The following is a 27,254-nucleotide window of genomic DNA, read 5'->3' as shown; positions in this document are numbered from 1 at the left end:
ACCATGCAATGAAAAATGGTATTCGACCAAATAACAATGGAGACCGGATTGATACAAGTGCCCTTAGTTGGTTATTGTCAGAGCAGCAGAGCAATGCTATAAAAGAAGTCATAAAAAAAATACGATTTCCCACAGGATTTGTTGCGAACATAAACAATGTCATATAAAATAAAAGTGAATTTGGGCCAGGGTTGAAAACACACGATTGGCATACATTTATTAAGGTAATTCATGTTATTTTGTATTCACTATATATTTATATACTGCATGTAGTTTCAATTGCATTCTTTTATAAAATATTGACAAGATCATTTTACAAATATTGCAGTATGTTCTACCTCTATCTCTCCCACACCACTTTGCCAACAATGTCAAATAGGTTATATATGATCTTGGAAAATACATGAGGTGGTTGTCTTTTAAAGAAATCAATAAAGAAGATATAAAATATTGGAAGAGAAAAATTCCTCTTCTGATGTGTGAAATGCAAAAGTGTCTACCTCCAAGTTTTTTCAATGCACAAGAACACTACCTCATACATCAAGTTGAGGAGATTGAATTGTGTGGACCTGTACCAACCAGGTCAATGTGGATGGTTGAGAGGCACTTGAAATTTTTGAAAGGTTTGGTTCGCTAGAGAGCACATCCCGAGGGTTCCATGGTGGAGGGATATATGGTATACCAGACCATGGTGTACATTACTGAATATCCTCCTAAGTTTGTAGCAAACATCCATGTAGATCGTATTTGGGATCCCAACTCAATTAACAAATTTGAAGGGGAGTACTTGATGGGCAAAGGTAGATCAAGGAAAGTGAGAGGTAAATCTAAGATTTTATTGTAGTTAATTAATTCATATAAATCTTCAATATAAGTTATTTTTAATTGGTGTATTTATTTGAAACAGGTGGTTGAGAGTGGGATGTAATACATTTGTATATTGTGAACAATCTTGATTGGATGACAGAATGGATTGAACGATGTCAACAAAATGGTTGCTCATTAACATGGGAAGGTGTTGGTTCATTGGTTATAGAAGCTCATCGTAATGGAAATTCCAATGTTATGCCAATGGTAGTTGATCTAGTAAATGGTTTAAGAGGTGGAGAGGTACGTAGAAATTTATTAATGATCATAACTCGACGTATGTTTCATATCAACTCACAATGCAAATAATTTACACAGACTTCAAAAATTGCAGGTCAAGCACCACAAAGCTATGTAATATCATGGCCACAAATTCTGCATAAAAAGGTTGGATGACACAAAGAAAACTTGTGATTCTGGGATAACTGCAGTTTTCGAGGTCACCAATATATCATCTAGAAGCGACATACATCCTCAAAAATCTCAAAATCAATACTATGGCATCTTGGATGATATAATTGAGTGTGAATTTAACACCTTCAAACTAGTTCTATTTGTTGTCAAATGGTACAGGTTACGACTAAATAAAAATGATCCAGATAGAACAGTTATTCAACATGATAATGGATTTACAATGATCAATACAAAGTCATTTGAGCCAGTTGGAGATGAGCCCTATGTTCTTCCAAGACAATGTGAGCAAGTGTTTTACTCAGAGGTTCCAAATAAATAGGGTTGGTCATTTGTTGTTAGACATGATCCAAGAGGAAGGCCGATAAAGTATAATGTTATGGAAGAAGAAGATATTGAAGATGATGAAGAAGCAGATGATGAAGATCAAGATGATGGTGATGACGATGATGGTGATGGTGATGGTGATGATGATGATGATGATGGCGATGATGATGATGATGGCAATGGTGATGATGGCGATGATGATGGTGATGATGGCGATGATGATGGTGATGATGATGGCGATGATGGCGATGATGATGATGATGATGATGAAGAAGAAGAAGAAGAAGAAGATAATCAATGACTACAAACGTCGTCACCCCTTCTATTGACGATCTTGCATTCCATATATAAGGTAAATTTTTTCATGTTTACGATGTTGCTTATTGTTCATGTTGTCTTCTAAGTTATTTGTAGCATACACGTATCATGTAATTTTTAGCGAACTTAAGATAAATTATTAACATATGCAGGAAATTTGATTATATATTTATTGTGTTCATTTCTAATGATTACAACATATGTTATTTATAGTTACCAATGTTTATGTTGTGTCTAATTATGACCCTTTTTGCAAACAATCAATTGACTACAGGTACATCATCACCCCTTTTGTTGACATGTTTGCGATGTTGCCTATTGTTCATGTTGTCTTCTAAGATATTTGTAGCAAACGTGTATCATGTAATTTTTAGCTAACTTAAGGTAAATGATTAACATATTCAGGAAATTTGATTACATATTTATTGTGTTCATTTCTAATGATTACAACATAGGTTATTTATAATTACCAATGTTTATATTGTGTCTGATTGTCACCCTTTTTGCAAACAGTCAATTGACTATAGGAGATTTGACCCGTTTGGCGTGGATTGTGCACAGTGACATGGATCAGCAGGTATAAGTCAATAAATAGACATAATTTTCTTATATTCTTCTTTTTTATCATTGACCACGTATGTTATAAATAGACATTATATAATCATATAATGTATATATAGACAAAGAAGGTCCGTATAGAAATATAATTGTATAATCACTTTCAACTTACTACATTTTATATATGTCACTTTCACTTTCCATTTGATGGATTGCAGGACCCACCAAATAGGTACTTGTTAGATTTATCTACATCGAATGAGGGAAATGAGGAAATGGTAGATGAAAGCTCTACATGTAGTACGGCTAAAAGAGGGAGATCAACTAGAGGTCAAAAGAATAGAAAAAAATTTGATAAACGCATGCAATTTTTCCTTGCTAATGGGGGGTCATGTTCTTATGATGATGAGACCAAAGGCAACATCAAGGTGCCCTTTCGGTACTCACACATTGAGAAAGACTGGATACCCAATGAGCTACCTCCAATTAACACAGTTTTTTGTGTTAATGAGAGGATATATCGCATTGCTCCATCCTCATTACATGGTTTGGGCCTATTTTCCATGGATGGGATAAAGGTATGTTACAACAAAGTTGTCGAATTGTTCAAGTATGTTGGTCCATGTTACAATTACAATGATTGGATGCGGATTGTTCGATATAAAAAAAGTATGCGTAGGTATGGGGTATCAGCTAATTATATACAACGAAAAGAAAATGATCAAAGTAAAAGATTTGCTATGTACATTGATGGGAGACCAAAAGCAATAGGTAATATTGCAGGTTTTATAAATAGTACGCGACCTACTTCAACTAGTAAGCAACCCAATTGCATATTTGAGGCGTGTGAGGGGAATGAAGTTTTTGTTTGTGCAATAAAATCAATAAGTGCAGGGGAAGAACTGCTAATTGATTACCATTTAAATCGCATAGATACAAACAATGTTACTATCATGAGGGTTGTAAGTACTATTTACCATTTTGTTAATAAGTTTTTTTTTGTTGTCTATTGCTTTCAGTTAGCTGAATTTTTTATGTTTAATCTTTGTGACAGGATGATATGGATCTGACAAATGATAGAGGTCAGCAGGATGCTACTCCCACCCCTTCTTCAGCGAGGGTAAACCTTTTTGAAATTGTACAAATTAGATAGTTTAAAAATGTTATATTATTACGTTATTTTATTTACAATTTTTGAGTTTTTATGATAGTTTTACTAATATTCCTCTCACAATTTGATGTTCAGGATAAGGGTAAAGCAGTAGCAGTGACCACTGAGCCACTAGCTATGCATTCTGATGAGGCCGATATTGCTGATACTCCCAATTTTATAAAAATGTTGGAAAAAAAAATTAGGCAAATTAATTTAGAAGCAATGAAAATTTTGGATGAGGCAAATATGGAACCCGAGGAGATGAGGAAGAGGCTATCAGAATTGAAAGCGCAAGCTCAGCGTTATGAAGTAAGCTCCAATGAATATTTAGTTATAACAAAAGTTCAATAAAGATTTATATTTTATAATCTTTTATGTTGTGAAGTAAAATATGTAATATGTGCAAAAATACTTTATTGATGCAATTTTTTTAAAGATTTGTAAGAAACTTTAACTACTAAATTCTTGTTATACAGGAATTTTTGGGAATTGATCCAGAATGTGGTCAAGGACAACACGGTGAGGGCGGTAGTAGCAGATTTCCGGCTGCCACTAGTAAAATAATCTTTTAGTTGACAAGTTAGAAGGAATTTTTTATTTCGAACATTCAAAACTTCTTAACTCTTACTTTTATTATTTCATAATGTCTTTGCTAACAATGTATTGTTCAACTCATCTAGTGCAGGAGACTCCTATGAGGTTGATGGATGCCCGTACGAGATTTTTGACTGCAATGTCGGCAACAAGGGGACATCCAACTAGTAAATCCTTGTTTTGCTATATTTGGTTTTGTGTTAATTATGAGTTGATAATATGTACTTTAATCTTGGGATGCATCACATAGTGTATTGTTTTTTTTGTGGTAGGAGATGCACCATCTGGTACGCCGCCAAATGCAGATCATAGTACATCTATTGGTGATAATTCACCATCATTTCCTAGAGCTACCCGTGTTTCTAGCACGGGATCTATGGAGACATCGTTGTTGATTGACGATAATGAATTAATGCCTTTGAAATGTCCTAAGCTTCCAGGTACTTTAAATAATTATTTTTTATATTGTAATAAGGATTTTCTTACAAGATGTAAACATGATAGGAAGTGGTGAATGCAAGGGCTTTTGATGTGGAGTGATGCCTCATGACCTTTAGTGTGTCGTATTGTGCAAGTTGTTTAATTATTCTAGAATTCCTTTTTATTAGGGGTTTGGTAGGATCATCTGAATTATCAATGACCTTTTGTCTATACTAGTAATTCTCTAGTTTAGGAATTTGGTACATTGCAATTTCATGCTTTGAGTAGAAGATACTAACTAATTTTTCTATAGAGAACCAAAAGTGGGAGTCTTCTTTCATATGATTCATTTTAATGGTTTTTACTATTAATTATCCCATGATATTTTTTGCAAGAAACGATACATTTTATAGGAGGCTTTATGACCTCACGCTGCGAAGATTCGAGCCCACCATACGTACTAGGTTGTTGTACATCATAACTGAACTAATTTTATCCCACTATTTTTTTTCATATCATTAATTGGTGCAACATTTTTCCTTTCATTCAAGTCTTTTCTTATACTAGCTATATCTAACAATTTTGTGTTTTTTCTTAAAAGGTGGAACTACCAATCTCAAAAATTAAAAGATGGGCTCATCAAAGATATAGAGCATGAGTTTGGTAGTAATATTTTTTATCATAAGAAATTGTTACAAAAAGCTGCCAGACATCTCAAGGTTGTGAGGGACACATATAGAAAGAGCCTCGTCCACAACCCGAAGTACAAGCGTCCTCCCTTTGTTTCAGCAAGGGACTGGAATGAGTTCATTTTGGATGCAAAGGAGAAAGGGCAACGTCCGCCAGAAGAAAGTGCACCAACAAATCCAAAAAGGTATGCAATAGTATCAACTACTAGTACATTAATGAGAAAATTTAGGGTTCAACTTCAGTATCAACAATTTCAACTAGCTCAATTTAATCTATCTATTGATGAAAGGTATGTAAGTCATATGCTGACACAGTTGCTTATAAATCTCAATCTCAATCTGGGCATAAATCCTACATAAGATATATTGACAAAATGAAGCCCTTTATTCATATTTAGTGACAAATTTTAGAGCCTATGTCTCCTATGGGTTCTTTTCTCAAATTTTATCTTCGCTGAACTCAAACTCTAATTCAACTAAGAAATTCCTACTCAAAGTTGTGACAATCGAATCTTGTGATATGATGTACCATGTTAGATTTTGAGTCATAAAAATAGGCAATGCCTTGACCACTATACTTGTTGACTTTCCCTTTCTTTTACAATAATTGCTCGCTATCTTGAGTTTCCTATCCCCTATTTTCTTTTGGGTCATGTATGCATCAAATCTGCACTTAATCTGCATGTAAATCTTGATGAAATCCATCATTTAAGATATCAAATCCCATATTCTATAGTATTCTGTTAACTATGATAACAATATATAATGTTGTCATTAGTGATTGTTATTTTATACTATCATCAATTCCATTTTGTATTTTGTTGCATATCAAAAAAGAAGTGCATATACACTATACATCAGATTTAAGTGTGAAGCATGACAAAATCTAATCTCTATCTTCAGATAACAATGTAGTCTGAGAATCCTAAAGAATTTAAAGCTGAGCATTTCCACCACATCTAAAATCCATTCTTCTTTTTTTTTATTTTCCATTGCTGCTGAAGCTTTGATCACATGGATTATGTGTCTATACCCAACCAATAGATTATCCTTTTTAGGGAATCCCTGCTTTTTCTCCTATGGAAACTGTAAAGATGGAAACTCATTAAGAGATTTTTCCTGATATCACCTTGCTTCCAATCTTTCTCTCCCATTCCTTAGCTCTTTGCAAGCTCACAAAAGGCGTATCAGCTTTGGTAACATGTTAATTATTTGTGTGTAGACTAATTCAAACACATATATCAGTGAAGTAAAGAGACAAAGTACCAAGCCTAACACATCTACCTTGGGGGAGCACTCTTAAAATACAACATAATGTACAACAAAATTCACAGTGTGTACAAATGACTTTTCATGTGATTTGAACCTTCACCTACACCTCTTGTTCCTTCACATTCTCATCCTTTTGAATTCAATATTTCTCGCTATGTTGTTTTGTCAAAATCCCTAAAATAGGAGTTATTTCTCCAATATACTACCACGCATAATCCTCAATTTTGGTATTTAAATTTTTTTATTGTAAATATGAAAGGTATGTAATTCATATGCTGACACAATTGCTTATAAATCTCAATCTCAATCTGGGCATAAATCCTACATAAGATATATTGACAAATGAAGATATACTAACAAATGAAGCTTCTAATATGTTCTCTCTGTGACCAAAGGCACTCACCCTTATAAAAACTTCAGCTGCAGGTCCAAACCCACTTCCTGGAGTTGTAACTATATGTGCTTTCTCAAGGATCTCAGTAAAAATATCCCATGAATTTTGACCAGGAAATTGAACCCATACATATGGCGCATTTTTTCCTCCAAAGACATCAAACCCAAGTGAAGTAAATGTTTCCACAATGATTCTAGTATTCTCTTTATATCATCTAACATATTTCAAACTTTTCATAGGTTGCAGGACACATCAAAGGCAACAAAGGCGAGGCTAGAAAAGGTTGGGCAGCACAAACTTGGCTCTGGGGGATATTCGAAAATCAAAGCACGCGTTGTAAGTAGCAATAAATGAATTGCAAAGAAAAATTATTTATAAAATGCAAATAATTTTGTTAATTAATAAAAAAATGCAGGGCCTTGATTTTAATCTGGAGGCTGCAGAAGAACACAAAAAAATTGCCTTCAAGCAAGGCTATGCAGTGGTGGCTGAATGCCTACGGAAAGCTTCCATTGCCCCAACCGAACAGTCTCCTGCATCATGTGCACAGGTAAATATGCCAAAAAATATATTAGAAATTGAATACTTGAGCAACAATTTATTTGATAATAATGTGCATGACATTGCAATGCAGGCTGTTAATCTTGACATAGATCATACGTAGCATCATGAAGCCCCTGATGTGCATTTTACTGTCGATGGAGGTGCTCATTTGTTATTTAAAACTAATTATGTAATTATTAATACAATTTAACATCTTTAATTGAACTTGGTATAACCTTTTTGTGTTGAGGATATAGAATCATGTCGTGCTGAATGAGTGCCAGAGGATGTTCAGACTGATCAACAGGTAGATCATGTGGCACATTCAGGTAAAGAAAATCTATGTTTTGTTCTTTTAAATTAATTTTTTGATTTATATTTCTTTTACTTAAATAAAAAATCGTAATTCACTAATATAAAATGGTGGGAATTTAACCTCATGAAGTACTTTTTATTGCAGCGGACCCCCCTTTGGTGCAGCGGCCTCATGGTGTTCCTGAACAGATGAGGAGGAGACATGTGTTAGAACTAGTAGAGGAGGGGGATCCTAACGAGGACATTGATATTCCTCTTAGAAATTTTATGAAAAAAAGAAACGGCAAGAAAGAAAAAAAGAGATGATTATTCATGAATGACTTACTCTTGAATATTGTTAATGAATATTGTGTTAATGAATTATTCATGAATGACTTACTCTTGAATGTTGCGTGTTAATGAATTATTCGTGAATGTTGTGTGTTTATGAATTTTATGTGTTAATGAATGTTATCATGTGATTATAATGATTGAATGTTCTAGTTCAAAAATGGATGAATTGAATGTTATTAAATGTTAATGGGGAATTTAGAGTGATGTTGGGGGGGGGTGGGGGGGGAGGGGCCAAATGAGCTTCCACCTTCACGTGGTTGGCCTTGTTAAGTAGAGAATATTTAACTATTCTCAAAACCAAGTGAAGCTCAAACTTTAAGGATAAGCTTATAATTAATAGTGACAACCAATTAGCAAGTCGAAATGAAGTTCTTCATTACAGGTACCTTTTTAGTTTTTAAAGCACGATATCATGTTTTAATATTGTATAGTTTTTTTCTTTTAAGTTAAAGTATTCTTTTACTATAACAACATAATTTATGACCATTTTAGTAACTATTCTAACATCGCTTTATGACAAATCCTGTTTCTCAGATGTTGAGCATGGCTGCAGTTGTGCAATTGGCATTTCAGAGTATTGGTGTAGTTTATGGGGACATAGGAACATCACCACTTTATGTGTATGCGAGTACTTTTCTTGATGGAATCAAACATCCTGATGACGTTCTTGGGGCTTTGTCTTTGATCATATATTCTCTCACTCTTTTGCCCCTCATCAAATACATCTTCATTGTATTGTGGGCCAATGATAATGGAGATGGTAAGATTATAATAGCTCTAGTTTCACTTTGTTTTTAGGTCAAAGTTTGATCTTTTTGATGTGAAAACATGTGTTCTAAGTTTAAAGGGACGGTTTCTTTTGCAAGTGGAATGTTTTCTCTTTATTCTTTGATTTGCCGCCATGCAAATGTCAGCATGATGCCCAATCACCAGGAAGAAGACAGGAAACTCTCCTCATATACACTTGAAGTTGCAGGTAGACAGCCCAATAGAGCCATTCGGATAAAGGAAGCTCTTGAACAAAGTAACTTTGCCAAGAGATGTTTGTTAATACTAGCCCTTGTGAGGACTTGTATGGTTATAGGAGATAGCGTCCTTACCCCTTGCATCTCTGGTACATATTATTGTTTTTACAATATGTAATGTTTTTTTTTTGTTATTTTTCAATATATTGTATGCTTGTTATATCAATGTTTCAATAGTGTGATCTATTATCATATGTTAGAAATCAAACGATCTCGAAGTCTACTTAATTCACAATAAATCCCTTAGATTGTACAAAATTTGTTAACTTTTCCCTTTCATGTGTTCAAGTAGTTTCACTAACACTTAATTTGTTGATATATTTTAGTTCTTTCAACAGTGGCGGGAATCAAAAGGGTGGACAAGTCGCTCAACCAAGGTGAGTTTTTGGCATTTGCTCACATTATAATATTTGAGATGGGTAGGAAGGTTATGGTGAGCAGAAAACATGAACACGAAATTAGATTGATAAACTAATCACATTTCATTCTTTGTCCTATTCCTCAATTTCATGCTTGGGTTTTATAACCCCAATTGATCTTCCTTAAAACATTATTCCATTTATTTTATGAATTTTTGAAGTCAGGAATCTCTGAAATTGTAATGACTTTGCAAGGTATCCTAGAAAATCTCAAATTCACATTCTTTTTTTTCTATCTTAAAGTCTTGCCTGTAGGAAATTGTGATCTTGTGTTGAATACACATGTTAACCTGCGAATTTATCTGACTTTCTCTTTGGACCTACTTTTGGTGTAATCTTAGAACCCATATTAGTGTACTCAAATTTGGAAGGCGCGCTGGAGATGGCATAGCTGTGAAATGCCTGTGTTTGGAAAGTTGTTTGGTTTTTATCTTGATTGATGAATAGTTTGTTGTCATTATGTGGATAATGGCTTTAGTTACGGGCATCTTATCTTTCCAAAAGCTTTCATACCAAATGACCTAAGAACATCCTAAAATTTTGACGTGTTATATTTGATTTGGAGGAGGAAGAAGTACAAACAATTCAAAAGGTTGTCTAGAATGAGAGAGTAGTGTGCTTCCATAGTTTTCATCTGTCTTATTTTTGTATATTGGAATGACTTGAATATTTTTAAATGCAGGAAGAACTGCACCAAAAAGAACGTAAAAATTGGGATGAATTTCGAAGATTACTGGAGGATCATAAAGCAACTGGCCTGCTTACAGCAAAGACACACTTCATTTGAAGCAGGCTCTTTGCTTTATGATCCTCCAATTCTTGGATAAAGCAAAGAACTGGAGGATCATAAAGCAAAGAGCCTGCTTCAAATACATCTGGTTCACCACCCAAAGATTTGTTTGAAGATGTTGCAAAAGGGATGAAAAAGCAGGTAAGAAAGTTGCATATATTTTAATGATTTGATTGCAGGATTTAATTGCACTTTCACAATTAGGCTTGCAATCATTATTACTCAAGGCAATGTATGTTTCATTCCTTTGATGTAACCATTTTTTGAATATGTATCTTTGACAGTACCAGGAGGACAAATCAAACATAAAAGATGCTATGGAGTTAGTAAAGGTGTGCCTTTTGTGCTTTAAGATTTTCCATTGGATGTAAAATATATTGTAATATTTTTGATGTAATGATTGTAGCTCGCAGTAACATCAGCATGGACTCTTGACAAGTTCAAAGCCTCCATTGGGGAACTATATGATTTGGTTGTTGCATCTGAAACAAATCTTAAGGTTTGTTCTGTTACATTTCTAGATTTTTTGTCTCAACTACAGAAGACTTCACAATAAAAGTATTTGGTATTTGCCTTTGAACAATGTTGTCACATATTGTTATGTTCCTAGTAACTACTATTTATACAAACAAGGATCGTATCCTTATGTTCCATATGACTTTGGTTCCTAATTGATTCGATCATTGCATCAGCTATATTATGTTTTGACTCATTTGCACCGGCAAGTAGTTGCTAGAAGTGAATCGCTATCACAAATGCATTAGTCTGTTCTCATTAGTGGATAATGGATTTTTATTAGGTTAAACTGAAACAATTGCAAATTTTGAAAGTAATGCAAGTTGTTTTGGGATATATGATTTTGTTAGGTCTTACTGACATCCTGTGTATTGCTTGCAGCTTGTGTTTGAAGAAGTGATTGAACAAGTAAAGGAAAAGGAAGAGAAAGAAGCAAAAAGGAGGGAAAGGCTAGCAGATGATTTCACGGCTTTGCTTTATTCTATGAAGGTTTACATTATTTATTTTGGAAAAAATCCTTCTAATGCAGTCTCTTTTTCCTCTACTACTTTTACACCTGGAGTAAACTTTCACAGAGTTTTGTACATTAAAAATCCTGAATATGAATGAATTTCTATTCTTATCATAAATGAATTTCTATCTATGTAACGATAAATTAGTTATATATTATTTTTCCATTTCAGGAAATTGTTGCTTCCTCAGAATGGGAGGATTGCATACCTTTTCTCAAAGATGCGGAAGCATACAGGTAAAAGAGCCACTATCAAGAATTAATCTTATTGTGAGTAATTAAAGGTAGTTATCATGTACCTTACACTAGTAGTAGCTATAAATATATTGGATATGAATATTCAGGGAAATTAGTGATGAAAGCTTCTCTCGAGAGATATCTGATAAGTACATTGCAAATCTTCACGAAAAGGTTAAGGAAAACAAGCACAAACGAGATGAAGAAGAGGTACATGACCTGATTATCATTTCCACTTTCATATCTAATTTTTTCAAGATCTAATTATTGTTTAAATACCTTTTGAAAGCATATTTGGGTGAGTGTTGTACTGAGAATGCAAATTAGACCTCCTTATGAAGATAATTGTATTACTAACAAGTTATTTTAACTACTTTTACAAACTAGCTATTAGAAGTTAAATTGTTGCAAACTAGCCTTTATCAAGATTTTATATGACCTAGATGAGATGAGTTAGGGTTAGTAGACTAACCAACATGAAAAAGCCAAAAGAAATACAAAAGTTGTCAACAACACTCTTGACATTCTCTATGTATATCCTAAACAAATGTGCTATCATCAAATGCACTTAACGATGATGTCAGCCATTCCAATATGCATGTAGCTTTAATGTTAAATGAAGATAATTTTAATGTAACAATCAATCATTCTAGCGATTCTTTTGGCCACAACTTCTTCCAGGCTAAAATCTCTTCCTCTGTAATTAACTTCCGAATGCCTCCATAAAATCCTTCAAGCTCACCTCCTGCTTCATGATGACGTTTCCTATTGATTGGAGCACGTCTCCATCGAGAACCAGAGGTATATTGATGAAGAGATATTGAATCTTATTAATATAACAACTAACTTGATAGCATTAATATACATTATGGATGAAGAGATATTGAATCTTATTATGGACCTTATTCTTGGTGGCTATGAAACGACATCTAACTTGATAGCATTAATTTTGAAGTTTCTAACTGAATGCCCTAAGGCATTGGAGCATTATTAAAGAAAACATCAAGGGATAATATTTGAATTGTGGATATTTGTAAATTATGTTGGTTTTGGACAGTTATAGTTATAGTTATATATGCGCTCTTATGATGATGTGATTGGGACTGTAATTTTTTTGTCACATTTATCTGTTTGAAAAATAGATGAAATTATTAGCTTTCATTCCTGATAAATAATTATTTCCTAATTTTATTCTTCCTTGCAGGAACCAAAATTTAGACGCGCTATGCCAATTATTGCAAAGCCTTTGCTCTCATAGGAGCCTTCTAAACTCCACAAAATTTGAGTTGTAAAGCATAATTGCTCAGTGGAAATAGGATATCGTGCACATTTCTTCCTCCTTCCCATTGTTTTGTATAAAATAAATCATTTGACAAATGAAACAATGGTGTGGAGGAAGAAATGTGCATGATACCTTGACTCTCATGCATCAAGCAATTACGCTTTATAATCAAGTTTTGTGTAGTTTTGAACACTCCTATGAGAACAAAGCTTTCAAAAAAAATGGGACATTGTGTCTCAATTGCGACACATTTTGGTGCGAATTGCGACACATTTTGGTGCGAATTGCGACCAATATTCGTCGCAATTGAGACACCAAACTGGCAACCTTTTAGGTCGTGAGTATAGCACCGGCGTCAAAAGCTAAGTGTCTTTGGTTGGAATTTTGACGAAAAATTGGGCAAGTTTACGTCGAAATTGAGAAAATAATAGTTTACGTTGACTAGAGTACTCGACGAAATTTGTCTCGGTAAATCCACGTTTATGTAGTGGAAATTCTGACGCAAAATGAATGTGGCAAAAAATCGACCAAATTTGTGCGACGAAAACTTTGGTCACTTTAGCGATGTACTCTTGTCAAAATTGAGACCTTTTTGCGTCGCAAATTAAGCCTAAATTTACTAGTGATAACTATCTCTTAGCTAACTCTTTAGTTTCTTAATCTTCTACTTCATTAGCCTAGTAAAATTGTCACTTGATCAAGTTTAGTGTTTTGCTCAATTGCTTGTCTCCTCTTCTAAACAATAATTCAATTATCTTCTTCACTTCATATAATGATTAAAAAATACATTATCTTGTCAAAGACTAACTAATCAAGTGCCCATTGTAATTCTAATATACTTACTCCTCTTTACTCAACAACTTCACTAGCTCATCTAGTTATCTCTCTTTTCAAATCATCTTCATCAATCAAAAGATACGACACTCTATACTATTAGTAAATGTCTCTCTAGTAGGTTTTGCATCAATGACAACATAAAAATTATTCCAATTGTAGTTTCCAACAATGTTATCTAAGTGTGTTTGCAAAAATGCATATAATAGATGTCTACAAAGACCAAAAGAGACATAAGGCCAATACAAAATACAATACAACTCATGCGACAAATCATCTAAAGGAATTAAATTGATCCTCAAACTTGAAACAAAAAAAGATATCCACAAGAATGAAAATATGCAAAAAATTAAATAGAATGTGTTTGGAATAGAATCTAGAAAAATAACTAGCATTACTAGAAAGAGCTCTGAAAGACCTTTCCAATGATATAAATAATTTTCAAATTGGAGATTGGATTCTCAAAATATGTCTCTTAGAGTGAAAAATAGAACTTCTAACTTTGACAATAAAAATACATCAAAAAAGCATTAGAACTAAAAAATACTTGCGTCAATATGATGGGCTCAAAACCAACTTTATGACGATATCTTGTTTTCCAAAAATAGAGTCCAGATGAGAAAGATATGGCAAAAGAACTATAGATAGATTCAAGATTCCAAATTGAGCTAGAAGGGCAAACAAGTATGTTGATGCAATGTAGATGTTAGCAAGTGATGAGCCCAAATTTTATGGTCAAATGGTTGTTGAGGCAAAAGATGCCAAAAAAAATCCCCTTATGCCAGAAAAAATAATATAGTTTTCAGGAAAAGACCATAATGCCTAGAAACAGCCACTAAAAGAAGAGGGTCAGTACCAAAAAATAGGTCATATGTTAAAAAATTGTGTGGGAATTTTTTTTTCCATGAAGATGTAAAAAATATATTCAAATAGGTTGAAACTACCCACTAAATTTGTCAAAGCACCAATCAAAAAAGGGGGCAAAAAAAGAACCTGCTTGGCCAACCCAAAAACTGCCATGTGCTTGGTTTGACCAAAAAAATTGACAATTCCCACTATTACGTGCCAATAAAATATCTCCAATGAGGACATGAAAGTGCCTATTCAAAAGTGCCAATCCACTAATTGCCAGTGAAAAACTCCAAATATGTTGAAAAGGTAAAAAGGGTTGGAAAGGCTAACACATGACCATAGCCACCCAAAAGGAAAGGTTAGTTGGTCAAATGGCCTAATTGGTGCATGACCAAAGAGGGGAACTAGTTGACGGTCATTGCAAGTGGGCTTGGAGAGAATTCGATATCACATTTCTCAATTCCTCAAAATCCACATATTGTTGAAAATGGCCAATCATGGAAAAATATTGATAAACAATTCTAAAAATTTTCATAAACCATGATGATGTGGTAGAAGAAGGGCCCATGAGAATGTACCACTATGAAATCCTCTAGGATAGTCTTTTCCAAGTGCACTAGCTCTAATGCAAGTGTATTTTCTAAGGTTGGATAACCCTTGGCATACCAATAGTTGACGTTGTCTACCATGACAAAGAAAGGTACCACCTACGAAGAGAGGAAAGCATGAGAATGGGCCCAACAAACATGCACCCATGTTTTTTATAAATAACTTCCCAAGAAATTATTGCCTCCTTAAAGCATGGGTGTTAGCCTTGACTTGGCCTACAGATGCCCGAAAATAAATTGTCAGCAGGTTATCAGAGCGTATAGAGGGAAACCCAAGGTAGGAACAATAGTGCATAACCCAATGTGGTGTGTTCATGTTCCTTGGGTGTCGTACCCAAAAAATCTTCTAGGGGCTATTAATATTAAAAAATAGCATAACTGACCAGGCTTACATGCATAAAAAAGACCTATGTAGAAAATACCTAGTGAATATAGTGTTTTAAAAAAAAAAAAAAACATTGCATGTGGTCCTCAATAAAATCACATGCACTCTTCTATGGTTGTTTAATGGATTTTTGTGATAAATTTTTAATAAATAAACATCAAAAAATATCAATGCCTTAATTTGCATGCACAAGCTACACGACCTAGCCTTTTACCTCAGACTGTTTCTTTGTCCAAATGGGACAAATTTTATATGGAGAGTTGAGTTTTTGGCATTCTAAGATCAATGGTGATGTCCATTTGGGCTCAAAGTGACCCAAAATGAAGATCCCCCCATATTTAATATAAAATACCTCTGAAACCCTCTGAAATAAAAAAACATAGATTTGAAAACCAAGCCAAACCTGTTACAACAAAAACATGGGCACAAAAGTCTTAATCTCTAATACCATGTTGAAGTTGAGGAAAGCTCAACCCCATAGCTCCCAAGAAACATTGCATGCAAATACCTATCACAAAAAGAGAGGAGAAAATCTATGGAGGCTCAAATTTAGACTAGATCTACAGAAGATGAGACATCCTTGATGTGAAAAAAAGAATTACAAATTATATTGAATGAATAAGATTACAAAGAGAGATCGTCCTTATAAAGGAGATCAAAACCCTAAAAGATAAAACCTAGGTTGCATGATAATAATTAATAAAAGACTTAATTATTATACGGCTAAAGTTTAACTTAAGTAAAATAGAAATAATAAGAAAATACCTTATTACTTTAACAATTTTTAACTATTTTGATATTGTTGTTATTCTATATCTCTCTAGAATGTCTATCAAAACTTATAATCTAAATGGGCATTAATGATTGATATTTGAAAGTGAAAAATTATGAAAATAAAGTCATGTATATGTAACTAATTTCATCTCAAAAGATGACTAGATTGAGGATTTATTGTAGATAAAGTTGGTTTGATGTTAAACTAGGTAGGAGGTATCAAAGAGATGGCTAAATACCCTAAGATGGTGACACTTGTGAATCAAGTTTAGACAACAATATTGAAAAAAACATTGTTTGATGTCAATTAGATAGCAGACAATTCTATTCATTGATTAAGACAATGATCATCAAAATTAAGGATATGTGTTATCAAGTTGCAAATGTAAGCTCACTGATAGAGGTATATTGATCATGTGACTAATCATGGAGCATTTAGAGAGGTCTACAAATAGAAAACCATGTCAAACTAAGTTCTCTCATCTCATAATTTCACAGGCTTGTGTGATAATGTTTTCAAGATAGAATAGAAGTTTTCAGAATTGCACAATTTTGCACAATCTTCAAGAATATTTGAAATAATCAAGTTGTTAGTTTAGTTTTCATGACACCAGAATATAGTTTTCAATAACATTATTGTGACACGAGTAGTGATCTCAAAATATTCCACAAAAGAAAAAGCAATCTTGTGGAATACAAGCATGGTGATTTCTAACTTTTTAACAATAAAATAAAGTCATGTATATGTTGAAGATATTGTTGGAAGTCTTAATTGGGAAACTAAGATACTAAGAGGGTTGGGAGGGGAGGTGTGAATCAGGATGTGTAACAATTAAACATTTGTAACAATTCTTGGGTGCATTTACCATATTATGTCTTGTGCATGCATAACATAACTTATAAAATTAATCTGTAATAACATGTAGATCTAATCTATCTATCACATGCATGAAATGTAAGCACATAACACAAATATTTGGTTACCCAGAAACCATCCAAGGTGAAGGTAAAACTAAGGTGGGGATGACACCCATAAATCCTCACTACTACAATAATAAAGTTAACCTATTAGGGTTACAATGTTTGACCATATCTTATGATCTACTTTGTTAGGGGTCTCCCTTATTAAAATATGTTAAGATGGTTAGGTCTTACCATGTAAGGGCATTTTACACTTACAACAGAGTAAGGACTATGTTAAGATATTTACAAAGATCCGTTAAGACCACTTTATCAAGAGATTATCGCTAACTCAATCTGTTAAAATGGATCTAGTGTTTAATCTTCAGTTTGCTGTGATAAGATGCTTCTAGATCTCCTCTCTTCAATATGATCTAATCTTTGATCTAATATAACTTTACTGTCCTTCATTCCATAGACAAGGTCACTTCCTCTACAATAACCAAACTCGTTTACCTCTATTGAAATGTTCACACTATCACACTTGTTCTTCTCTGTGATTGAACAAATAGCTTGTTTTCTCCTTCTCATCACATCACCATTACTACAAATTAGGTTTAGGTTTGGTCTATTTAAATATTTCAAAAAGAGTTTTCTAGATGCTTCCTTATTTTGCCTCTTCATCTAATTGGTTGATCACAAGACATAGAGATCTGTGATCCACATCATAAAACATGTAATAACTTCTGTAACAACCTCTACAAGTATTAAATATCTTGTGAATGTTGGCATGAAATAGTTTAGCTCAAAGTTTATATCATTCCTGACTTGAATGTAAATTCTACCTTGCTTGACACTTATTGTCTATGTTACTTGACTTTCATTATATATGTTGTTGATGCTCGATCTTTTCTATGCTCGACACCTTTTGTGTAACTCAACATCAATATTCTTGAACCACTTAATAATCATTAGGCTCAACTTATATTGAAAATAATCAGTGACCAAAGACTTGCTCAGCTCCTATAGAGCTCAGTATATATGTTTATTTACAAGTCTATATCATGACTCAATCTATATAGAGTAGCTCAGTCACAGTGATGACCTTCTAACCCTGCCTAGTATATGACTAAATGTTTGACACTAATAGACAACAATAATTAGAGATACCAATAGATATTTTTATTGGTATAACATATCTATAAAGAAAATTAAAGCACATATCTACCTAAGGTCAATTTTGATTATACATGGCTGAAATTTTGGCTTTTAATTAAATGGGATCTCGTGAGGATTTTGTTCAAAGAGATTTCTTATACCTCTCTTTCAAGAGCTTCCTATCAATGCCAAGGAGGTTTTGTGCAATTTGTGAGGACTATTAGATGAAGACTATTATGTAATCATTTTCCTTCACCCTATTAATGATGAAGGTGCTTCATTTTATAGCGAGTTATAATACTATAGATAAAGAAATTACATCCCACTTTTGGTTTTCACTCCCACCAACCTTGCTAAGGAAAATCTCATAAGGTATGGTTATATGGATCAAATTAATCTACCTATTTGAAAGAAAGAAAATGAAACCATCTAGAAGTTTGATCACCCTAAGAAGGATGAGAGCATATCCCTAATAATTTTAATTTCCAAACACAATAAACATGATTTATTCATTTTAAATCCTTTTATCTAATTGAAAAATAGGATGCTTCTAATTAAGCTACATGTTTTTTCATTCCTTGTCTTATTTTCACAACCAACTTGGTGTCTTTGACATCAGGCTTCACTGTAAAGTGAAGGTTAGGCTAGATTTGAAATTGAAGTGCCATAATGTAAGCAAAATGTAGAGGGATTAGGCATAGCTCTTTTTGAAGCTAGCAAAGGCTAGGCACATTTTTTAGTTTTTTTTTGCATGTACCTGAGTGATCATTCTAACTCCCAAGCATCCACAACAACTTCAACAAATATTAGTGCGATGCAAATGACCCAAGGTGAAATGAAATTGGTATGGTTAGTAAAATCAATTGAAATTGGAACAAGTGCACCTTGATTATTTTTCTACTTTTGACCTTGTCATCAAGATGCAAGCTTTAGATATATTGTTAGTTTAAAATAAAAGATGTGGAAAGAAGTAACCCTTGTTGAAAATTAAGAAAATTTTAAAACATTTAAGAATTTTCAAAAAACTCTTTCATTTGTGCCTCAAGGACCCAATTTATCAAAATAAACCTCAATTCTAAGATCTAAGTATTTGGGTTATTGTTTTTCATCCAAGTTAAAATCACAAAAAATAGATCCTCATTAGAATTTCAAGAGATTTCCAAAAATGTAAAGTTTATAGAAAAATTCAATGTTTTGCATCCAAATTTTATTTTTTTTTAATGAAAAATCATAAAATAATTATAAATTAGTGGAAATATATCAGGAAAAAAATTTTAAAAAATTTGTTGTAGCTTCTAAAATTTTCATCATACAAGTCTTTGATTTATGCTCAAAATGATGTTTTTATATAAAATTATAAATCACTAAAAAGTGATTTAAAAAAAATATGGATTTTTAATTGTAGAATCCATACATCAACTTCAATGGGTAGTAAAAATTTCATTAGTAAATTATTTGATTTGTACTCAAAATGATTTTTTAATATAAAAAATCATAAATTACAAAAAATTGATCCAAAAAATCTATTTTTTTATTGTACAATCCTGATGTCAACCTTAACTTGCAATTAAAGTTTCATTGAAAAAATTCATGTAATTTGGGAAATATGAAGAAATATTTTTAAACCTACATGCAAAAAAGCGATCAAGAAATAAATCTCAATGATCTAAAGATCGAGCATTTAAGACCACAAATCATGTCGACTCCACAATGGGTGCCATAAATGTGTGTAAATATTCTATAGGTGTGACAGAAAACTTCAATAATTCATTTTGTTCATGGTTAGATAATCGAATAATTAGATAAAAAGATGTACAAAACAATGATAAATCGATCTATTGCCTCCTATCTAATGCAAGTATGAACCACTCTCAAAGTTTTCAACATTTCAGTGACTAGACTATACTAGAATGAAGAATTTGACATGGATGCAAATTAATCTATCCTTTTGTATTTTCTATGCAATAAGATGAAATTAATCTACATGAGATAACAATGAAAACCTGATGAATAATCTATATGATATGCAAAATTTAAGCTAAATGAACTCAATAAGCCATTCTAAAAGTTGATGCACAATATCTCTTTTGACAGACCAACATAATAAATTCACTCTTCAATCACACATTAGAAATGAAGGAAGGAGTCCTATTTTTATAAAAAACCTAGGAAGGATCCCTATTTTTATGAGAAAAAATAATGATTTATTTTCTCCTTTTTAATTTTTTGAAATTATGCAAACTCAACTTTTAACTCAAACTTTGTTTTTATCTTGTTTTTGTCAATTTGAAGGATAATTGAATTATTTATCTCATTTAATTATATTCTTTCAATTGTTGAATATTTATTTCAATTATTGATATTTTTAGAGATTTAATTAAATTTATTCAAATAAATTTCTTTTTCACGTATAAATGACAAATAGGTTCAATTTGGTTAATGAGTTGCAACATTTAATTAAACTAGTAGTTGCACACTTTTGTGCTTGCAAGGATAAGTTGATAGGTGCTTGATAATAAAATTATTTTTGAAAATATAATCTTACATGAATAAATTAAATTATAATAACTCCCCATTCAATAAAGTAACATTTAAAAAATCAGTTAAACATAATAAGAAATATTATTTATCTATATTCAATTTATCATATATGAATAAACTAACGGTTTCAAAAAATCTACCCCAAAACAATATATTATAAAAATTAATTGGAGAAATACAAAAAACTAATATTAAAATATAACAACTCCCCCACAAATATCCAATCGCTAAATAAGTTATAAAAACTAAAAATTAATATTTCAAGTGAAAATGAAACTAACTTAAAAAATAATTTATAATAATTTAAAAACTAAAACTTAGAATCAATTCTAAAAATCAAAACTAAAAATAAAAATTAAATCATAGATGATTTTTGATTTTTTTTGGATTTAAATAAGTCGACAAATAAAGAGATTAATTTTTAAAATAAATATACTAAGAAATATTATTTATTTATTTATATACAATTTATCATATATGAAAAAACTAAAAATTTAGAAAATCTATTATAGAAAGATAATAAAAATACAAAAAATGTAATATTAAAAAAAACTAACTCCCCCAGAAATATCCCATCGCTAAATAAGTTTTAAAAAATAAAAAATAAACATTTAAGGTGAAAAATTAAAATAATTTAAAAAATGAAATTAAAATATTTAAAAAATTAAGAATTCAATCAATTTTTAAAATTGAACTAAAAAATAAAAAACAAAATTTAAATAAGTCAAAAAATAAATTGATTAACTTGTTATTTTTAATTTCAAAATTATTTGTTATTTATTTTTTGACTAAAAATTTGTCAGCCCTTCTCGTTAGTTATTTCTGGTCAGTTTTCATCTCATTACACTTTTAACACTTATTTTTTTTCTTTGTATTAAAAGAATTACAACTTTCATTCTTTGAAACAATGAAAGCTTAAGACGAGTTCAAATAATATTAAACAATATATAAACTCCTCATTTTTGAATCTATGTATGAGTAAACTTGATCTAACTTGGTCTAATAGTAATTTGTTTCTCTGCCAATGCATACTAGTGAATAAAATTGTCACAGAGACTATAGATATTAAAATAAAGAACTCCTTATGAACTATACGAGAACTAATGCATGTAAACCATGCTTTATTCAATTACAATCAATTTCAATAATGGAAATGGAAGTCTCCTAAAAGTGAAGATGAAATATGGTAAACTGGATGTATGCATTTCATAACTTCATTTTGCAACATCAATTTTCTTCTACACAAACCTTGTCAAAATTCAACCCACAAAGAGAATACACCCACTCATTTGTATTGTTCATTGATTTCATAAATAATTTTCTAAGCATGGCATACTATGAGTAGCATGAGAGCCCTAGATAACCAAATGACTTTGAAGGTGAGTATGAGTAGCAACAATACCCTTCTCTATACATAAATATTGATATTGTTGGGAGTTTATTGGGAAACTAAGATACTAAGAGGGGGGAGGGGGTGAATCAGTATCACTAAAACTTTTTACCTTAAAAATAACCCAACTGCATTCACAACATTTTCCATCTCATATCATAATTTCAAATTTCAAATGTTGAATTAGATCTAACTATGTACCGCATCCATCAATCATGAAAATGTAAACACATAACACATGTGATTTTGGTTACCCAGAAACCCTCTAAGGTGAAGGTAAAACTAGGGTGGGGATGACTCCCACAAATCTTCACTATCTCAATAACAAAGTTAGCCTGTTAGGACTACAAGTTTAATCACTTCTGATGATCTAGCATGTGAGGGGTCTGCCTTGTTAGGATCTTTACAAAGACTGATAGGTCTACTTTGATTAAAGGATTTAACACTTACAATGAAGTAAGGACTCTGTTAAGAGATTTACATAGGCCTATTAAGACCACTTTGTTAAGAGATTTACCCTTATTCACTTTGCTAAAAATGAATCAGTACCCGATCCTCTAGTCAACACATCAATGTTGATTAATGATCTTCTCCTTGCAATCTTTGATATGAACTTCTATCTTATATATCTTTACTTCTTCTCTTCACTACTTCACTAGGTCGTTATGTTGAAGTTGGTGAAAGATCAACCCTACAACTCCCAAGAATCACCTGCATGCAAACACCTATAATAGCACGTGTGATTGACACATCATGAGGCTAATGTCATGGAAGGAACACTCACTTGACAAAGGAAGATGGAAAATATGACCAACATGAAACCCCCTAGGGCTCTTTATAATGTAGTGTGAGTACAATAAAACAAAAAGATGTCCAAGATCCCTAAATGCAATAGAGTGACACTTTATCGTAGTGTGTTTGCACAAATACTACAAAAGGATGTCAAAAAAGATCAAAAGAGACATAAGGATGATACAAGAGATAGTAAAACCCATGGAAAAACATCTAAAACAAAAAAGTCAATCTTTGGACCTAAAACAACCAAGATATCCGCTAGAGTGCAAAAAAGAAAAAAATTGAATGGGACGTGGGTGGACAAAAATCAAGAAAATATAATGTCTCAAAAATGTCTCCCAAAGTGCAAAATAGAAACTCTAACTTTGACAACATAAACTAGCAACCAAACAGAAACAAAAAACCAAATAAACTATGCATCAATGGGCTTGAAACTAGATTTATAGTGATATTTCATTTGCAAAAAATAGAGTGTAGATGAGAAAGTTATGACCAAAAAACCATAGGTAGGTCAAAAAAGTGTTGGAAAAGAAAAAGAATACTACCTCGAGATGTGTGCCAGAATACACCAAGAAGTGTGCCCACCTATACCAAAAATTACCTCAAGATTCATGTTAGTTTCAGACAAATCTGTCTTGATTTGCATGTCCAAAAAATCTTGATGTACATGCCAAATATCTCAATATTTGAGCCAAAAATATTGATTTGCATACTAAAAATTAGAAATTTACCACCTCAGGAAACATGCCAAATCTGGAAGCAATATTGTTTTGCCTCAGATTTCAACTGTGTCCAAATTGGACAAATTTTATATGAAAATAGGGCTTTTGGGTGCTTTGAACTCAATGATGAGGTCCATTCAGGTTCAATGTGCACTGAAAATCAATGACCCCCCCCTACGATTGAATACAAAAATCCTTTAAAAAATGAAACACTCTAAAAGAAAAAACAAAGATATGAAAGCCAAGCCAAATCTCTCATAAACAGAACAGGGGCATGAAGATCTAGAGCTCTGATACCATGTTGAAGTTGATGCAAGATCAACCCCACAGCTCCCAAGAATCACCTGCATGCAAACACATGTCATAAAAAGAAAGAATCAAAAGCTATGGAGGTTGGAATTCCCAGATACATAGATGAGACATTCATGATGAGCAAAAAAGAGATTGCTATTATCAAAAGTTAATCAATTCATTACAAAGAGATCAATCCTTATAAAAGGAGATCAAAACCCTAACATGTAACTAACCTAGGTTGCATGATAATAATTAATAAAATAATTAATTATTATATGCCCAAAGTTTAGCTTAAGTAAACTAGAGATAATAAGTGACTTAATAATTAAATCAAAATGATTTAATTAATAAGAAAATACTTTATTACTCTAATATGTTACATTTTTTAACTACATAACTTTTGCTTGTAGCCTCCAAAACCTAACTCCTTTGCATAAATTACTTCACTTCTCTTCATGCATACTTCAATTTCTATTTTGAATAGGGTTTGGATCTGCTCTTTTAAAGATGTCTATAGAGTCTTCTAGAATATGATCAACAATCTAGATGTTTCCCTTTTTGCCTCTTCATCTGATTGGTTGTCCTTCCTTCATAGGGATTGATGGTCCACGTGAAAGTGCATAAAAACCTTTGTAAAAAAATCTATGATCATTAAATGTTATTTACATGTTGGCTCTAAACAATGTACCTCAAAGTTTGTGTCATTTCAAACATTCTTGTTCACACTGTGTTACTTGGCACATACTATCTCTAATGCTTAGTCATAACTATTCTTCTAGATAATACATAGTTGTAACTAACTCGACTCCTTTTGTATGACTCGACATCCATATACTTTGTTTACTTAACATTTACTATACTCGGCTTGCATAGGAATACTTTGAGAATAAAGACTTGCTTGGATCTTGTAGAGCTTGGCATATACAAGATTATTTACAAGTCTTTACAAATACATGACTCGACCTATATAGAGTAACTCGGTCGTAATGATAACCAACTAACTTTTCCTTATATATGACTAAGTGTTTGACACAAATAGACAACAAAACTAGAGAGATCAACAATTGGAGGAGTCTATTTACCCACTACCTTGATCCCTCTTTGTTATTATATACGTAGTGGGTGGTATCACACTCATAAAATAATTGATTTCTAATATAAACTAGCATTTTTTGCTAGCTTCTCTCATTCCTCGCGCGACCATGGAATTTCTCTATCTTTTTCCACCTACAAGATTATGATTTATTATTTCAAGCTATTGATCTCACCAATAACCAATCTCATACTACTGGCTTGTTTGGACCATGCTCATCTCTCATGATTGATCGACTGGGCGACCCCCTCTTTATTAGTTGTTGATCAATGGTCTCACTATCTATCCATCAATTAGGATTTCAAGCAAATAAGGACAAATCACCATAAGAAACTATTTTTAAAATGGTTATAATTAGTTTGAGCAAAGTTACACTGGATAATAGGTCTACCACAATCTTCCATAGAGGTAGATGGTGAGGGTCTTCTCTAAGGCCAACACTGATTATGCTCTGGGTGTCAAAGATGACAGGGAAACTCTTGTTTATCACAATCCTAGTGATTGAACTCAAGTATATATTTCCTACTGTATACAAGTTTTGTACCAAAAGATATTCTATAAGTTGATATGCATTGGGCTCTTATTATCTTATTGATTGTTTTTTTCTCTTAGGTCACTCTTGTTATACATATGTATTGTGTTTGTATCTACAACAATGAGGGAAATATGAGTCATGAAGTGATCATGTGAGGGTTCCAGTGGGTCACCCCACCTTTTGCCTTGTGAAAAGAGCCATAGGTCAAGCCCTTCATCATGGGTCTATTGCATTTCAGGAGGTATATACACATTTTATTTTTGAGTGATTCTCTTCTACTAGGGTATACCCATTTCAATGGAGATATTATTTATTTTTAAGGTATTTTTGAAGTTGTCTTGGTTATCGTACATCTCAATTTTGATACAAACCATTCAGTTGTTTAGTGGCAGGTGTTGTTGACCAAGTACAAGGCCATCGAAAGATGCCATGTCACCCATGCTCATGTCATAGAATCCATAGTACATTACCACTACATATCTAATTGTACCTCTGCACACAATAACCTATACTAACCTACATCCTATCGAGGAAGGACATCATTTTTTTTAATCTCACCAAGTGTCCCAATGTAAGATTTACACTTCAATTTAGGTTTTAGCCAATACATATATAATATATTTATAAATTTTAAATTTTAAAAATAAGATAAACTTATTTTTTATGTTTATAATTATTTTAATCAAATAAATACTTGTAAACAATAAGTTTAAAATAAAATTATATTCAATATTTTATTAAAAGAAATCTAGTGGTGAAATATAGTTAAGATTGTGTTATATAAATATATTTAAAATAATAACATTTAAAAATTAAACTTTAATGAAGGATTATAGTATAATATAATATACCCATCCACTAATGTGAGTACCATTGTGGGTATAGTCAAATCTCACTTGCAAGGAGAAAGGGTATTGTGTTTTATATGGCATGGAAATTGGCAATATGGCATCCAACCATGTCGTATTAACTGACTGGTTCCTATGATGAGAGTGTATTGTGGAGTGAGAGTGGGGACATGGGATATGGGTACATGACCATGAGGATGACAAATGGTATTAGCCTCAACTTGGATGCATCCTAAGGTGATAGGAAGCATGAATGCATTGAATATGGCACTAGAGTCGTGTTGCAAGAGTGGAGCAAACAATACAACCAATTATGGAAGATTTCTCCATGCTATTAGAATGTAATCATGATATATATATATATATATAGTGATGCATGTATAGTGCAAAGATATATATTTGAGTAGGATATGTATGTTCTTAGTCTATAACTTTTTAAAGTGTGGAGATCAAGAGTGTATGTGGCTTGCATGCATCTAGTCGATCATATAAATAAAATTGTTCTATGGATTATATTACATGGTTTCCATTAAAATGTTATAATTTGTAAC

At 32.3% G+C, this 27,254-nt stretch overlaps 1 pseudogene; it reads left to right on the top strand.

Moving 5' to 3' along the window:
* LOC149566392 (ricin B-like lectin EULS3) overlaps window positions 1-27,041 on the top strand; it is a 63,630-nt pseudogene extending 36,589 nt beyond the window's left edge.
* Window positions 27,042-27,254: the final 213 nt, after the last annotated feature.

The sequence above is a fragment of the Cupressus sempervirens genome, chromosome 3, assembly GCF_028749045.1.
Source record: "Cupressus sempervirens isolate cs-2001-9-10 chromosome 3, ASM2874904v1, whole genome shotgun sequence".
In the NCBI taxonomy this organism is placed as follows: domain Eukaryota; kingdom Viridiplantae; phylum Streptophyta; class Pinopsida; order Cupressales; family Cupressaceae; genus Cupressus; species Cupressus sempervirens.
The sequence above is the reverse complement of the archived record's forward strand: the minus strand, read 5'-3'. Positions and strand labels throughout refer to the sequence as shown.